At 39.2% G+C, this 16,738-nt stretch overlaps 1 long non-coding RNA gene across 2 annotated transcripts; it reads right to left on the bottom strand.

The window, feature by feature from the left end:
• Positions 1-209: 209 nt before the first annotated feature.
• Positions 210-14,973, bottom strand: LOC139082268 (uncharacterized). Of its 2 annotated transcripts, none has more exons than XR_011538089.1 (3): positions 14,804-14,973; positions 1,281-1,466; positions 210-1,148 (listed from the first exon to the last, which is right to left on the bottom strand). It is a non-coding gene; the product is annotated as an uncharacterized lncRNA (long non-coding RNA). The 2 variants fall into 2 exon arrangements; XR_011538090.1 differs by lacking the exon at positions 14,804-14,973 and adding an exon at positions 4,401-4,532 and having other exon boundaries at positions 213-1,148.
• Between the last annotated feature and the right edge of the window lie 1,765 nt (positions 14,974-16,738).

The following is a 16,738-nucleotide window of genomic DNA, read 5'->3' as shown; positions in this document are numbered from 1 at the left end:
GTACCCTTCATTTGGTTGATTCCTTCTCATCTTTCAGGTTTTAGCTCAGATGTTGCTTCCCCTGGAAAGCCTGCCCTGCTTCACTCATACTCTGAATGAGATATTCCTGCCATCTGCATCGAGAGTGGCTGCTGCTGCTCTCACCACACTGCCTTGTGATTGCCGAGATACTCATGTGTCCTCCCACCAGCCTGTAAGCATGCTGTAGTACAGAGATTGCATTTCGTTTATTATTACGTGTCTGAAAACCACTGCAGCATCCAGCATATGGTAAGTATTTAAGAAATATTTGTCAAAAGGAAAAAACAGACAGCAAAAACTCACTTGAAATTTAAATGCATTTTCTAATAAAGGGAGCACATTCTAATTAAAGTTATATATTGCGGCAAGTCACTCTGTTTGTCAATTGACTGATCTATAAAATAAGGAGGCTGGCTGAAAAGAAAATCATACCCTTAAGTCGTTTTCAGCTCTAACACTATTATTTTCTGGAGATTCTCTAATGAGAAACTCTAAATACTACCATCAAATAAATCCATTAAACAAGAATCCAGAAGGATGGTTGCCTCTTGGCTGAGCCAATAAATGCTATCTTCCTAGATCCTGAATGTAGGACAACTGTCTAATTCCAGATATTCTAGAGCACTTGTGAGTTAAAGATCAATTCTAGACAGGAGTCTAGACCCTTCTAGAATAACCAGGACAACGTGGTCTTGTAGCATGGTCAGATTAGCACGGCGCTAACATCTGCTGCCAATCCTCTTTTTTGCTGAGGAAGACTGGTCCTGAGCTAACATCCATGCCCGTCTTCCTCTACTTTATATGTGGGACGCCTGCCACAGCATGACTTGACAAATGGTGCATAGGTCCACACCCAGGATCCAAACCGGCAAACCCTGGGTGGCCGAAGCAGAACATGCGAACTTAACCACTGCGTCACTGGGCCGGCTCTGACAATGCGGTCTTTTCAATCCTGGTTCTACACTATCAGTAGTTTAATGCTGAGCCAATATTAAAAGTTTTGTGTCTTCGCTTGAAAGTTACAGCAAATGTAGACTAGAGCAGTGACTCGGGAGTAGACCGCTGGACAGAAATCACTGCTCCTCCAGTTACTCACTGGGACTTTGAGCAAATCTCAATTTTCTCATCTGCGAATTGGAATAACTATAGTAATTAACATAGCATTTTGTGAAGATTAAAGCATTAATACACGCAAAGTCATTAAAACAGTGCCTGGCATAGAGTGTGAAGTCAATAAATATCTATTATTGCATTATTACCTTATCATTATTTTAATTACTGTCTTGTTTATTTAAGTTTCAGTTAAGGGTATTTTCAAGATGAGAGAGGCTTCTGCTAGCTGTGATCTGTTTCCATCCACCTTCACAGAACAAGCCCTTCACTGGACCACCAGATGTCACTGTTTCTGACAGTTTCCAACTTCTTGACCATCTAAAGATGTTGTGCTGTTTCAAAGGAAAGATATGTGTGAAATTTTTGTGAGAGACAATACATTAATACTAGGGAACTTTCAATAAATTTCCTTAAAGCTATATATAGTCATGTACAAAGTATATTTTTCATATTGTACTCACGGAGCTCGTCTCACACATGCCAGCTCCGCAATGATGCTGACGATAATGAGGACCTGAGACTGACTTCTGAATGGATCATTCTGCGTTTATTCATTAATTAAACACTCAACAAAAGTGTTTTCATCACTGGCTATGTTTAAGATACTTTATAGGAAGCTAAATTAAATCAGATATAGATATTACCACTAAAAAGGGGCTAATCACAGAGGTAAAGAGTTACGAACAGCTTAAACCAGGTTAAGAGTGATGTGTTATTTAAAGAAGAAGAAATACTATGCTATGAAAAGACATCAAAGGAAAAGATGTTTCTTGATAGGGGATTAGGAACAAAAATATGGAGGAGAAGTTTTGAGTGAGATCTTAAAGAACAATTAGAATTTGACATAGGGAATTGAGTTGGGGATGATTAGTATGTGCAAAGATGTAAATATCAGAAAGTATGGAACGTATACGTAGAACAGTATGAGATTCATTTCATCTTACATGTAGGGTGTATGATACAGGATGATAAGAAAAAAAGAGTAATAATATACATTGGAATTAGATTGAAAAGCCCTGAATACCAGAGAAGCAGCTTTAGAAGTGTAGCAAAATAAAATAGAGCACTGGAGATATGCATGGGTCAGTCTGAATCCTGGTTTAAGCTCTTACTACTTAAGCTTAGACCAAACAAACCGCCCCCGCCCCCACCCCATCCCTACTGGAAGAGAGAGAAAGAAAGAAAGAGAGAGAGACAGGACCTGAGCTGCAGTCAGTTTCCTGGTTGGTGAAGCTGGGCAGACAGCATTGTTGAGAAGATTGACGATAATGCGCTGTAGGCACTCAAAACATGCAAGTTATCACTGTAATTTAATCTGCAGGTGATGGTTCCTCTGTTATCAGAAATTACATTTCTGTATTTAGTGGAAAATGAGGGATGCTTGAACTAGGTACAAAAGAACAGATTTGCCCCCTCCCCTGAGAGCACGGAGAGGCCTGCCTCGGGCCCCCAAGGTTGTCTACTGTTGACCAGGCGTTAGTGTAAGTGGAGACCCTCTCAATGGAGCAAGTGGCCCTGTGACTCTTGACAGATTTTCCGAGGTGCTTAAGGATTTGTTGAAATACTTAGCCTGCAGTTGTCAGCCTTCCGCCACGGGGGCCGCAGCCATGTTTGCAAACGCGAGGCTAGAGCCCAGTGAGGCTCCAACAGGGAGCACTCCTATGCCACTAATCAGGCTCTTCACCTCTTTCAGAAGCTCAAAACGTATGCCTTGTTTTGAGAATTTTCAGAAGCCTACTCACATTGTTTTTAAGAATGAAAACCAGCTTATTATTATTGCTTTCTCTTTAGAGAGAACCTATGGATTAGGTTACAGTAACACTTTTCTGCCTTTTCTACAAGAAAATAATTATTACAGAACATGTGAGCCAAATAGTCCTAACAGTTAGAGGCTAGAAGAGAGTAAATCTTCATACTCCTTTTGGGATAGCATGGCTTGCTCTAACATTGCCTTTAACGTTCTGTAATGATTCACTTTCCCATTGTCCTGGAGGATGGAGTTTTGCCTGACTTCTTTTCAAGGATTGTTCTGGAATATTAGAACCAAACTACTAGCGTATTTTTTCTCTCTTTGGGATATTTTTCCTGACACACTAAATTTTCTTTTCTGAATTTTATTTCTACCTCTATTCCCTTGAAGCAAGCTAAATAATTCATTTCTTCCCCATTTCAGCTTTTTATAACATATAACCTCTTATTCTACTCCCAGTTTGCTCTGCTTTAAACAAACTGCCCACATTTAGGGGCTTGAATCTTCCTTATTTCTCTCATCATTTTACTCTTGATTTTGTTACTTGTGTCACTGAAATATCTGCAGTAAAAACGCACAAGGAGTTTTCCAAGTCTGAAAATTACTTTTGTAGCTCTTGTTGCCCTGGAAACCACTTCCCACGGTCTCTCAGTTTTATTTAGCACATAGAGTCCATTATGGGCTGGATTTTGAAGAAACACAGCTACGTTGCTTTGTCTCCCTATCCTTTTCTTCTCCAAAACTGAGGATATGTTTCAGAAGGAAGATGAAGAGAACAGTAGCTGCCCTGAGCGTCAGCTCTGAGCACACTGTGCGTGGTATGCCCAGTGGTGGGCTGACACACTTGCTGGTGAAGTATTTGGAATAAGGGTTGGGGGACTGGTATTTATCACTGACTCTGTAAGGATTTAACCTTTGCAATATTACTTGTTTCATTTTTCAACGTGCCCATCTCACCAAATTATTCTTCAAAAGGGCAACCCATTCTCTGGCGTGATAGCAGAATATGCTTCCTCATAAACTCGTGCTTGCTAGTACTATATTTCAGGAAATGTTATACAATTATAAAAATGCTATGCAATTATATATCTGCATATTTATATTTATGTACTACACACACTCATTTAAAATTTACCATGCTTAGTTTTCAGTTCAGTTGACTGACCAGATGCTAATGCTCTTTCTGTCATATTCCTTAGAAGAATAGTTGGGAAATCTAAGAAAATATATCAAACTCTGAAAAGAATAGACATTTGTTGATTGCAATGCCTATTGCAATGCCTTCTTATGAAACAAATCTCTATTTTCAGCCTTCAGCAGCCCAGATTTTTAGTATATCTGCCTCAAATAGCCAGAGGCAGACAAGATTACAAACAAGTGACATCAACCCTCTCCAGTTATCACTAAACACGGGCAGCTGCTCCCAAAGGGCAGGCAGCTGCTTGCAAGGCAGGGGAAGTTCCCCCCGCTCCGCCCCCCCTCCTCACCCCTCCCACCCACTATTACCCGCTATTACCTGCTATTATTCTTGTTAATAGGCAAGCTCTCAGCCAGGCAGGGCGAGTATTTCTGCTCACAGCATCTATTTGTTTTTGCACAGATGAATATTTAGACAAACCAGCAGGCCCTTGTTAAAACTGCAAAGGAGTTGATATTTGTCTATTTTCTCCCTGTTTTGACTCATCCGTGGCACACCCATCCACCCGCTTTAGACCACCTGCTGTCAGCCTCTTTTCCCTAATAAAACAGAGACATTCACACTTGAGTTATACAGTCATACCATACAGTACACTTACCCTAGGGTATTTGCCTTAATTTAAACTGATACTTTTTAACTCTAGAAAAATTCCATGTCACTTGCTGCTTTGTACTTGATTCCGTACTAGCTTTTTTCACATCTATTAACATATCAGTGAGATTATGAAAAAATGGTTTATCTCCATTTTAAAAAGGTATCACTTCTGAAATCTCTTTCAGAGGCTAGCAAACTGTGTGTACCCAAATAGATAGTTTTCTCCCTCCCTCACCCTCTCCTATGAAATTTGATAATCTAAATGTTTGGGTAATTTGCGGGAAAAGACAGCTTCTAATTACTTTTGCTTTAGTTTTCTTTGAAGCTGCAGGGGTGTGAGTGATGTTCTGTGAGCCCCTCGCCACTGCTGATCTCTGACTACTTCCCAGGGAACAATAACCCCAGATATGGTGGTGTACGGCCCACTTCCCAGAGCTGATAGATACCCAGCAACATGTCTCAGCATCTCGTATTCAAGTGCTTTACCCACCCTTACCTTATCTCTTACTCCTGTACCCTGATATGCAACCGTTCCCTTCTTTCCAGTTTTCTGTGCCAGACATCTGGCAGCACTTACTCACTAGGATCTTGCTTCAGGCACTGTGCTGAGCAATGAGAGGTAGAAAGGCAAAAGCGACACTTTAGTCCCAGCCCTCGTGAAATTGACAGCATAAGAGGACACAGGGACATGAATGGGTATTTACAATATTTTGTACAACAATAGGCATAAGTTCGGAGTGCTACGGGAGCTGATTTGAAATGAGTCATGGTGCATGAATTAGAGCTAGCCAGGGAATGTGGAGGCTTGGTCAGGAGGATCCTGAGCAGGAGTGACTCATGAAGAAGGACACGCAAAGGCCCAGGGGTGAGTCAGTGGGAGCCCAGTGGGCAAACTGACAGGAGCTGGAGGTATTTCACTATGGCCAGGTTGTTACTTTTTACCATGAGAGAATGTCAATGTGAGGATGGTAACGATGACTCATTATTGATGCTGACAGTAATTGCAGATGCTGGAAAAGTAAACATTAAAGAAAAAACTTTAATCTAGAGCAGTTACACAAAAGTAATACTAATTATAGCTGTTCATAATAACATTATACTTTGTATCTAGTTATAATATAGTAGGACATGTACATTGAGAATCACACTTATACATCTAAAAGGGACCTTGTGGATCATTTAAGTCAATTCCTCATTTTACAGATGAAGAAAATGAGACTCAATTACACTAAGTGACAGTTGCAAGGTTGGCCTCCTGGAACAGAGCAAGGACGCTGGATTAATAAAAATGTGCTCTATTAACTTAGTTGTAGTGCAACTTTATTGCAATTATGAACTCTACATTTATACTCATTCTCAAGATGGTGTATTTATGGTGCACGGTTACTTGTTCACCCCCAATTGTTCCTTTCCTTCAATTGAAGTTTTCGGCACTGTGATTATAAAATAAAGATCAACTATAGAGCCCATTTTGCTTAGTGTTGCTCTCATTCCAGTGCTGTACATAGGAATTTGGATAGCTGAATGATTCCACTAAGTTTGCAAGGAGAATGTGGACCATGTGTTATCAGAAGGCATCTGTACAAGCAGAGCATCACTAGAATCCATAAAACGCAATTCTGAAATTAATCAGTCCATTGGAGGGCTTTGTAATGATAAAAACCAATGTTTGCACTATTTAAGTGTTATTGTTGGCAGATGGACTACACTGTGCTTCAAATAGGACTCACCCCAATGGAGAATAAGATTAACCATTTATTGAAGTAGTAAGGATTGCACTAGAGCACAGCAAATGGAAATAAATCTCAAGAGAAACCAAATGAGTATTACATGGGCCAATACTGCAAGTTAATCCTCCTCCTTTTCAATCCTCAAATGCAAATGGCAAGTTGTTTTAAGGCAAAGTCTAATCTGTTTGCATCTGTTCTCTAAAGCCTTGTGTTAGACAGATATTTCCCCGGAGAGCTGGCATCCAAACAGGTTCAGGAAAATGCAAATCTAGTGCTAGAATTAAACCAAAGAACTATGAAATTTAATAATCATTTCCTCCATTTTTGTGTTTCTGATTTCGATTTCCTGAATTGAGGAAGCAGGACAGCACACTTCTCCATAGAGCCACACATTGTCATTAGAGGATGATATTGCTTCTTGTCCGTGTTCTCCTTTTCCCTTACTCCTTTTTCTCAGTAAAAGTATACCAGGAATCTAGAAAGAGTGACACAGATCCTGATATACAGGCTACCTGAGTATTAGGTCCCAATCTTAACTAAGGACACACTACGCTGCACAGTCCTGAAGTCAAAAGATGCGTACACAAGATGAAGCAAGACAAGAGTAAAATTAGTACTCCATCGCTAGACGGGATGTTACACCAAACCCCTATTTAGTTTCCTAAAAAGTTAGGCTGAACCATTTGGAAACTTCTCTTTGCTGTGATAGAGATGCTTTTTACCTAAAACCAAATTTCTTCGAAGGGACTTCTTTATATCATTTATAAGTTCATTCTGAATCTTGGCTCTTCACCTTCCAACTGTGAGGAAAAGCTGGCCTAGAAAGATGAAATCAGTAGCAAGAGAGAAGCCTAAAGAAGTGTGAAGGAGCTGGGACCGACATGCTGGGATTTGTGTGGAGTGTTACTTTCTTGTAAGATGCTGCAGCTCTGGGAGGAAGAGCATTCAAAGAGCCAGAAAGAAACATCTGTCCTCACACAGACTTGCTTAGACCTATAGTACTTTGGTTAACAAAGTCCCCTTAGCCCCTAACCATGACTACCTGCAGGGCAAGCAGCAGAGAGAATCCTTGATTTCTCTTTCCTCAAGACCATTGGAGTACAAGATGTGATCAGCAAGATGGGGATTAATGGTTATCAAAATGTCTGTGCCATGCTTAGGCTTGCATAAGTACTCGAGCATGGGCTCAGCATCTGCTGTGGGGGCCTGTGGACCACTCTTTCCCACCTACTTACTTCTGGAATTGTTGGAAAGGGCCTTAGAAGGTACTCTGCCTCAGGAAATGCTTGGGTCCTTTTCATTCCATTCTTGCAAGTTGATTATCATTCCTCCCTGAGTACTCTCTAAAGAGTTAGTGAAGACAGTAAAAATGGAAGGAAAAGAACATTTATTAACTGGTCCTGCGTAGCAGGTTCTGTGCTGAATGTTGTAAATATTTTGCCACTTAAAACTTGTATCAATTCTGTGAGTTATTATTATCTTCAATAAGAATCAACATATCAGTAAAATCAACTTGCCGAGTGGTATAAGTAGTCACACTAGGATTAGATAGCTAGTCTTTCTGGACCCCAAATCTTCTCCTTTTACATAGCAACTTTTGCATTTTAACCCACGGAACACTAATTACTTGGCGTGTTTAAAAGTATTATTGAAAAAGGGTAATGAGGAATTTAGGGAAACACTGAGGTTAACAATTTGAATATATTCTTTTTACTGCAAGAATTCAGTCCTTAATTTGTTTATGTTGTCTGTGTTTCTCCCAAATATGCTGAAGCGATTTCACATTTATTGACTGTTTATTTACTATTCACAGCAGCCCCGTCATCAGGTAGTGTTACCCCCATTTGAAATAGGCAGAAACAGGGGTTAACTTGCTTAGAGTCACCCTGTTGGCAATGGTGAAGCTGTGACCTGAACCTAGAGAATGAGACTCGGGAGTCTGAACTCCTGGCCACGACGCTCTAGGGCCCTCCCTCTGGCATGCCATGTTTGCGGGACTTTATTACCACAAACATCACGAGGGACCGCTGTCCCCTCCAAAAGCCGCAGTGCCCAGTGCAATTGCAGAGAACACCCTGAGGGATAAGAGCTACCAGTGTATTCAACACCGTCCGCATACATACGTTACTAGAGACTGTGTGTTAGATGCTCATTATTTAATATTTTATCAAGTAGCTGACCACTTTGGACATAAATTATGTTAATTACTTTTTCATAAAAGAACAAAAATGATTGTGGTAAACGTTAAAAGGAGAAAGTGTAATGTCATGATTATTTAAGGAAGTAAATATTTTGCTAGTACCCTATTCTTTCTCTTACAGTTAAGAACTTTTAATTGTAAGAGGCAAACATTGATTTAGTTGGAACTTATAAAGATTATTTTATTTTTTTTACTAAAAACGTGATACAAGTTCATTTTATAAAGTTAAAAATACAACATTCTTACTTCTATAATCCAAGACAACTGTATCAAATCTACTTTTATTTAAAACATAATTAATAACAATTAGAAAAATGTATACACACGTGTAATTATTGCTATAATATTTATCATTATATAGCAATCATTATTGAGCTCTTACTAGATGAAAGCCACAATAAAAGTTGCTTTCAGAAAATCTCTATAAAGTGGACATTTTATCTCTGTTTTGCAGATGAGGTACCAGGCTAAAGATTTCTTTGTTTTGTTTTCAAAAATAAGTAAGAGGAAGAGCTGGGAATCAAACCCAGATCTCTCTGAGAGAGCTCTTTAGTTTTCTAAGGAAAGCTGATGACCTAAACTAAGCAATTAGAGTGGGTATGGAGTGAAGTGTGTGTGTATCTAAATGTAACAACTCATAGAGTCATTATTAGGCTCTATTAAGTAGACTGATGAGTTGGGATGAGGGACAGAAAGGAGTTTAACTCAGTGGAGAAAAGGAAGCTTCATGAGTGGAGGGCGCTGAATTTCATTCTAAATGCAGCATGTTCGTGGTTTCTATGAAACTTAGCGGTGGAGCTGCTGGGTGGGCAGTTGAAAGGTGAATCCCGACTCAGGAGACTGTTTGGCAAGTGGTCAGCACAAGCCCTGGTTAAAACCATAAGATCAGTTGTAAGCATCCTGACAAGTGAGGGGAAAAGAAGGAAGATCAGACTCCAACAAGAAAGACCTCATTAGATTTTATACTTTCATATAGAATTATTGACAGGTAACACTGTGTATAGATGGTGCACAATCAAGGAGAAGCTTGTTACAGCGTATAATTCATGCAACGTAAATATATCATATAATTCTTTTGTTCACAATAAAATACGCTAAGGAAAGAAAACATGGGGTTTTTAATCCTCACATCCAATAAATCTTCAATAAAAGCATAAAAGGTAAAATCTCAATATCTTTAACTCCTTTTCAACAAAACATATATAATCAAAGTAAAAATTTAGGTCTAGTTACATCAACCATGAACAGGAAACAGAACTTTTTCTACTTCTCACCAACACTGGAGTGAGAGGAACCAAGAAAAAGAGGAACCCATCTTAGAATATTTTTGGTGTTAAATGCAAATACTAAAATAATAACAGAGCATTTGCTTGCGTGCAGCCTAACCTCAACACAGTAGCCAAAGTGACTTCTTAAAAATTTGTCAGATCTTCTCATTCAGCTTAAATCCTTTAGTGGTTCTTTTGGCTTTATCCAGAGCCAACTCTAAGGCCTACTTGAGCAGACTCCCATTATTAGCACACGGCCTTCCTCTCTTTCTCTCCCTCTTGCTAGGTATACGCCAACCACAAAGGCTAGTGGGCTACTACTGAAAGTACCACGTGTGTTTCTGCCTTAGGGCCTCTGCCCTCGCTGTTCTCTCTGGTTGCAATGCTCTTTCTCAGGTGTCTGCTTAGCTAGCTCCCTCATACCTTCAAGGCTTTGCTCAAATGTCACCTTTTTAATAGGTCAGAGCAAGGTCTACCCAGACCACCCTATTTAACCCTACCATCTGCCCCCTCCCTTCTATTCTCAGCCCTGATCCCCCTTACCTTACTCCACCTTTTTCATACTATTTTTATCTTCTAATGCACTACGTAATTTACTTACAGTGTTTCTGCAAATGTAAGAATCAACAATTTTAATATGTACCATTATTTTATGCACAGCTAAGAAAGAAGAAAAGCTACCAAACAAACTATGATAGGTCATCCATTATTAGACGTACCGAGATTTTATAGATGTTAAAATGTGACAAAATTTCCACCTCAGGCTTGATGAAATGCATACTTATGTCTAGTTTTTTTTTTTCTCCATCTCCCTATGCCAGGATGTAAGTCTATAACAGCAAAATCTCCATGTTTTGTTCACTGATGTACCCCAGATGCTTAGACTCATGCTTGCCAAGTACAGTGACATACCTCTTAATGATGGGGTTACGTTCTGAGAAATGAGTTGTGCAAATTTGTTGTTGTGTGAACATCATAGAGCACACTTACACAAACCCAGATGGTACAGCCTACTACACGCTTAGGCTATATGGTGCTAATCTTTTGAGACCACCGTGGTATATGTGGTCAATTGTGCTTGAAATGTTCTTATGTAGCACATGGCTGTAATAGGTTCTCAATATACGTTTGTTGAATCAATTGTTAAGTTTATCATTTAGAGAAAAGTCACCTGGAACTGAGTAAAGATGAAATCAGAGGAAGAATGAACGTCACTCAGAGATTATAAACTGGGAGCAAAGTAGCTCAAAGATATTGCTTCTGGGTGAAGAATCAGTTGCTGACTTTGAATGATTACTTTATAGGGCTGGGGATGAGACCTTTGCAGTTGTAGATGGGATAAGTAGATGCTCTTGTATGCATTAGTTATTGCAGCCTGCCAAATTGCCCCAAAACTTAGCAACTTAAAACAAGACATATTGATTATCTCATAAGTTCTGTGAGTTAGGAATCTGGGCACAGCTTAGCTGGGACTTCTGTCTCAGGATCTCACACAGGCTGCAGTCAAGGTCATCTCAAAGCTGTACTGGGGAAGGATCTGCTTCCAAACTCATGTCATTGTTGGCAGGATTCAGTTTCTCATGGGTCATTGGACTGAGGGCTTCAGTTTCTTGCTGGCTATTCCCAGAGGTTTTCCTCAGTTTTTTGCCCTGTGGGCATCTCCAAAATGGCAACTTGCTTCATTAAAGAGTGCAAATCAAGAAGGCAATAAAGAGGGGCTGGTCCCGTGGCCAAGTGGTTAAGTTTGCTCACTCTGCTTCACAGCCCAGGGTTTCACCAGTTCGGATCCCAGGCACAGACATGGCACCGCTCATCAGGCCATGCTGAGGTGGTGCCCCACACAGAAGAACTAGAAAGACTTACAATTGGATATACAACTATTTATTGGCGGGCTTTGGGGAGAAGAGAAAAAAAAGAAGATTGGTAACAGATGTTAGTTCAGGTGCCAATCTTTAAAAAAAAAAAGGCAATAGAGAGAATCTCCAGGAAACATGGAAGTCAAAATCTTTTGTAATCCAATCACAAGTGACATTTCATCACCTTTGCTATATTCTATTGGTTAGAAGCAAGTGACTAGGTTCAGCCTACACTCAAGGGGAAGGACATGAACATCAGGAGGAGGGAATGATTGTGGACCATCTTAGAAGTCTGTCTGCAACGTTGTGTGAAGGCATCTTTGGGATTGCATGTATGGGAAGAAGAGTGTGTTTGCCTGTGGAGGCTCTAAGGAGGTTGCTTTAGTAGACGCATCCCAGAATGTATATTAAATAATGTTCTTAAGTGAGCCTCCCCTCTGCATCACTACTTTCCATCCATAGTGGTGGGTTTCTAATAGTAATGCCTCTCTGACCATAGCTGATTGCAAAAGGTGTAGATACCTGACCCAAGCCAGGCCAGTTAAATTGTATCCCATAATTTTTGATTTTGGACTAGCAGACGCTAGTTCAGTATTGCTTTGAGAGATGCTATAATCTTGGAAGCTGTCACTTGATCTGTTACATGGAATGAGAACCCACAAAAAAGATCTATAGAGAAGTAAGGACAAAGATGTTTACAGAACCACAGAAACAAAAAGTAGAGAGGTCTGATGGATTTCCTGTTCACATTTCCAAGCATTTCTCTAATAAATTTTCATGAGACCCTTCTACATTGTTATAAATTGCCACTTTCTTTTTAACTAAAGCAAGTTCAAGTTGGTTTTGAAACTTGGAACCAGAGTTCTTATTAATTATCTCTTTATGAAGAACTTCAAGGTACCTTTGTTACCATGACTATGAATATGACGCATTGTGGTAACATTTTCTAACAAAGACATGGGGAAACCTTGAAGAGAAGGAAAGAGGGCCTTGAGCCTTCAATCTAAATTCCAGCACAATTTAAATTCTTGGCAAATTTACTATTATTTCACTACAATCTCTGTAAGATTTTGAAAGAAAGCATGTCAAGTAGGAATAGGTTTATAAGACTCCCTGTGGAACTAAATAGGCAGGAGTCTGAATGGTGAGAATTGTCTCAAGGCACATCTAAAGCACGATGGCCTCTGTCTAGTCATCTCTTCTGCATGGCAATACTTTTGTTTACTTGAAGACTTGAAATAAAAGAAAAATACCAAACTATAACACCAGGCTATTAAATATTTGCTTAAACTAACAAAATAATATTACTATGGTTGAATGCAAACCTTATTTGTAACTATGCTTCTGGAAAGGTTTTTCAGTTTTTCTACAATGCAGGAAAAAAATCACAGAATGTTCTAGGAATCTGGAAATATTTAGACTATAAAAGAATGAGTAAGAGGTGAAGTGTTGTCTGCATTGCCACTTCCTCTATTTGCATTGTTCAATCAGCCTCTACTCTTATTCCAAAACGCTGTTAGCTACAAGTCACCCGGCAAAGCAATGCTAAGCCAAAGGCTGAGTTTGGACTCTTTCTAGTGAAGTGTCGGTTCTGTCTCCTTTCTTTCTTGGCTTGGTCTGAGCAGGATTCTTACATGTAGTTCCTCTTTCATGCTCAGCGTCCCTAATGTACAGTCAGTGCCGATCTCCACAGGCAGTAACCCTCCAGGTCTTTAGCCAGTGACTTCTGGCTGCACAGAATTGACCTGCTTTCGTATGGTTGACCTAAAGGAGGCCTCCTAAACAGGTGAGATTACACGCCAAGCCAAAGTAAATATTAAAAAGAAAAGAATAAAACCCCAAAACGGAGCACTTTTAGAACTCTGTAAGTTATGTTAGAGAGCTTCAGAAGCAAGTGCTGTCCTTCTCTGACAGAAGGGCTCTAGGAAGCCAAGAGCTAAAGTTTTGGATCTTGCACTTATTGTGTGTTCCTGAGCAAGTCACTTCAGGACAAAGGTTTCATAAGAAAAATCTCTGGGCTTGATTCCCTGATGATTGACATATTCACATTTGTGGGGGAAGCTGGCCATCTGTGTGTGGCATCCGCTGGGATGCGGAGGTGTGCGTGGGCTGTATACGGGCCTCCTGGGCAAGTTTCTGCTGAGCTGTCCTCAGCTCAGAGGCTAAGTGAGCATGAGAAACTGCCCTGCAATATCGAGATGGAGCCATTGCAAGACATCAGAATTGTTATGGAACATGGCAATATCACTTTAATGTAGTAATACCTTGAAGCAAGAGTCTGCAAATTCACAATTTTCTGTCCACTTCCACTTTCTGTCTTTAGATCAGCTTCTGATAATTTTACATGTTGATCACTACAGACAGCCTACTGTTTGTTCCTAACTGTTTCTGGTGTTTCTAGTTCATATCACAAGGTTCTAGAAGAATGCAGTGGTATCACACAAACAGCTCTTGTTTGTGTCAAACCCCCATTCCCCTCCTCTCCATTCACTCCACTTTCTTTCTCTTTAATTTTCATTCCCTCCCCTCCCTGCTCCCCTCTTCTCTCCTCTCCCTCCTCACCCCTCTTCTCCTCTCCTCCTCTCCACCCTACCCTCCTACAAATGTAAACACACCCTATTACCTTTATAAAATCTGAGTTTTAAAAGACATCTGGCCCGGAGGATTTGGGACTATAGATTTTGGATCTGTGCAGGTTTTACTACTATTACAACCACTTCTAAAGAGACCACTGCTTTCTCTTTTCCGTTAAGATATTACATTTTTATCCAAATATCCATCTCAAAAACTCTTTGTACTTTATTTTCAGAAAATTTTTATATTTGAAAATTACTAACATTTTTCCACAAACATAAAGGAGAGCCACTCATAATCCTACAAGGTTTTGACAAATTAAGAAGTAAGAGCCAAATCTCCTCTTCCTCTGCTATCCAGGGCCATCCCCCAGAGTAATTGCTAGAAGACTTTTGCGTGTAGAATTCTATTTCCTCCGTAAATATATGTCTATGCATTATATATACTCTAATATATACATATGTTTATGAAAATGAAAACTTACAACTTTGCTATTTACCTTTTTGACTTGACATTCTGTTACGATCATCTTTCCAGCTTAGCACCAACAGGCCTTCTCATTCTTTTTAATGATGGCACAGCATTTCAGTATTGCAGTTGTAGCATAATTTGTTTTATTGTTCTCCCACAGATGAACAAAATAAACTAGATAAACATCCTTAAACATCTGTCTCCAACCAATGAGGACACACTTATAAAAGGTAAAACTGCTTAGTCAAAGCTATGTAAATTTAAATGTTAATTTAAAGTTATATTTCAAAAGATTATATCAATTTGCATTCTCACAAATAGTATATCATAGGGCTTACCACCTTGCCAGAACTTGACGTTATGAAACTTTTCATCTCTTGCCAATCTGATAAGTGGAAGAAGGTGTCTCATCCTGATTTATATTTGTCTTCTCCTAACTACTCCTCTGGCAGACCATATTTTCTTTTTTTCTGCTCCTACACTTGTTCCTCCTCCTCTTCCTTCTTCTTGGATTTCTGGTTTCTTCTTCAGGAAGTTCCCTTTTCATTTCTTTTTCTTACTAATTTATAGGAGCACACTGTAAAGTACAAATATCAACTCTTTTCCACCTTTTGTAAAATCAAATTCCCATAGACTTTCCGTTGCCTCTTAACATTCTCTATGTTCTTCACAGATACTCACAGATACTTTTGTGTGTTTGACACAGTCAAATCTTTCTATTTTTCCATATTTTTGGCGTATGGATATTCTGTTTTATTTAGGAAGGCCACCTCTCCTCAGGTTATGTAACTATTCTCCTGTATTTTGTTCAAATATTTTTTAGGTTTTTTTTAGTTTATCTGGAATTCAATTTTTTATATGGTGAAAGGATTTGGTTTTTAAAACAGCATAAGGTGTCAACAAATGATGCTGGAACAATTGGACATCCACATGGGAAAAAATGAATCTAGACACAGACCTGACACCCTTCAAAAAATTAACTCAAAAGGGATCATAGACATAAATGCAAAGTTGCAAAATTATAAAACTCTAAGAAGATAACGTAGAAGAAAATCTAGATGACTTCTGATATGGTTATGACTTCTCAATACATTGTCAAGGGACAATCCGTGAAAGAAATAATGGATAAACTGCATTTCATTAAAATTAAAAACTTGCTCTGCAAAAGAAAGTATCATAATAATGAGAAGACAAGCCACAGACTTAAAGAAAATCTTTGCAAAAGACACATCTGATAAAGGACTGTTATCCAAAATATACAAAGAACTCTTAAAACTCAACAATAAGAAGACAAACAACCCAATCAAATAATGGGCAAAAGATCTGAAGAGACACCTCATCAAAAAAGATCTATAGATGGCAAATAAGCATATAAAAAGATGTTCCATATCGTATGATATCAGGGAAATGCAAATTAAAACAACTAGATACCACTATGTACTTGTTAGGATGACCAAAATCCAGAACACTGACAACACCAAATGCTGGTGAGCATGTGGAAGAATAGGAACTCTCCTTGCTGGGAGGAGTGCAAAATGGTACAGCCCCTTTGTAAGAGAGTTGGCTAATTATCTCAAAACTAAACATAGTTGTAAACTTTATCTCCACACAAAAACATGGACATGGACATTTGTAGCATAATTAGATGTTTTTAGTCATATTTGCCCAAACTTGGGAGCAACCAAGATGTTCTTCAGTAAGTAAATGGATAAACTGTGGTACATCTAGACAATGGAATATTTTTTACTGCTAGTAAATATGAGCTCTTAAGCCATGAAAAGACATGGAGAAAACATATATGTGTATTACCAAGAGCCCAATCTGAAAAGGCTACATATTGTAGGAGTTCAACTACATGACATTCTGGAAAAGACCAAACTATAGAGAAAGTAAAAAGACCAGTGGTTGCCAAAGGTTGGTGGAGGGATGAATAAATAGACCACAAAGGAATTTAGGGCAGTGA

This window comes from Equus przewalskii, chromosome 3, assembly GCF_037783145.1.
Source record: "Equus przewalskii isolate Varuska chromosome 3, EquPr2, whole genome shotgun sequence".
NCBI lineage: Eukaryota > Metazoa > Chordata > Mammalia > Perissodactyla > Equidae > Equus > Equus przewalskii.
Note: the sequence above shows the minus strand (reverse complement) of the source record. Positions and strands in the feature narration are given on the sequence as shown.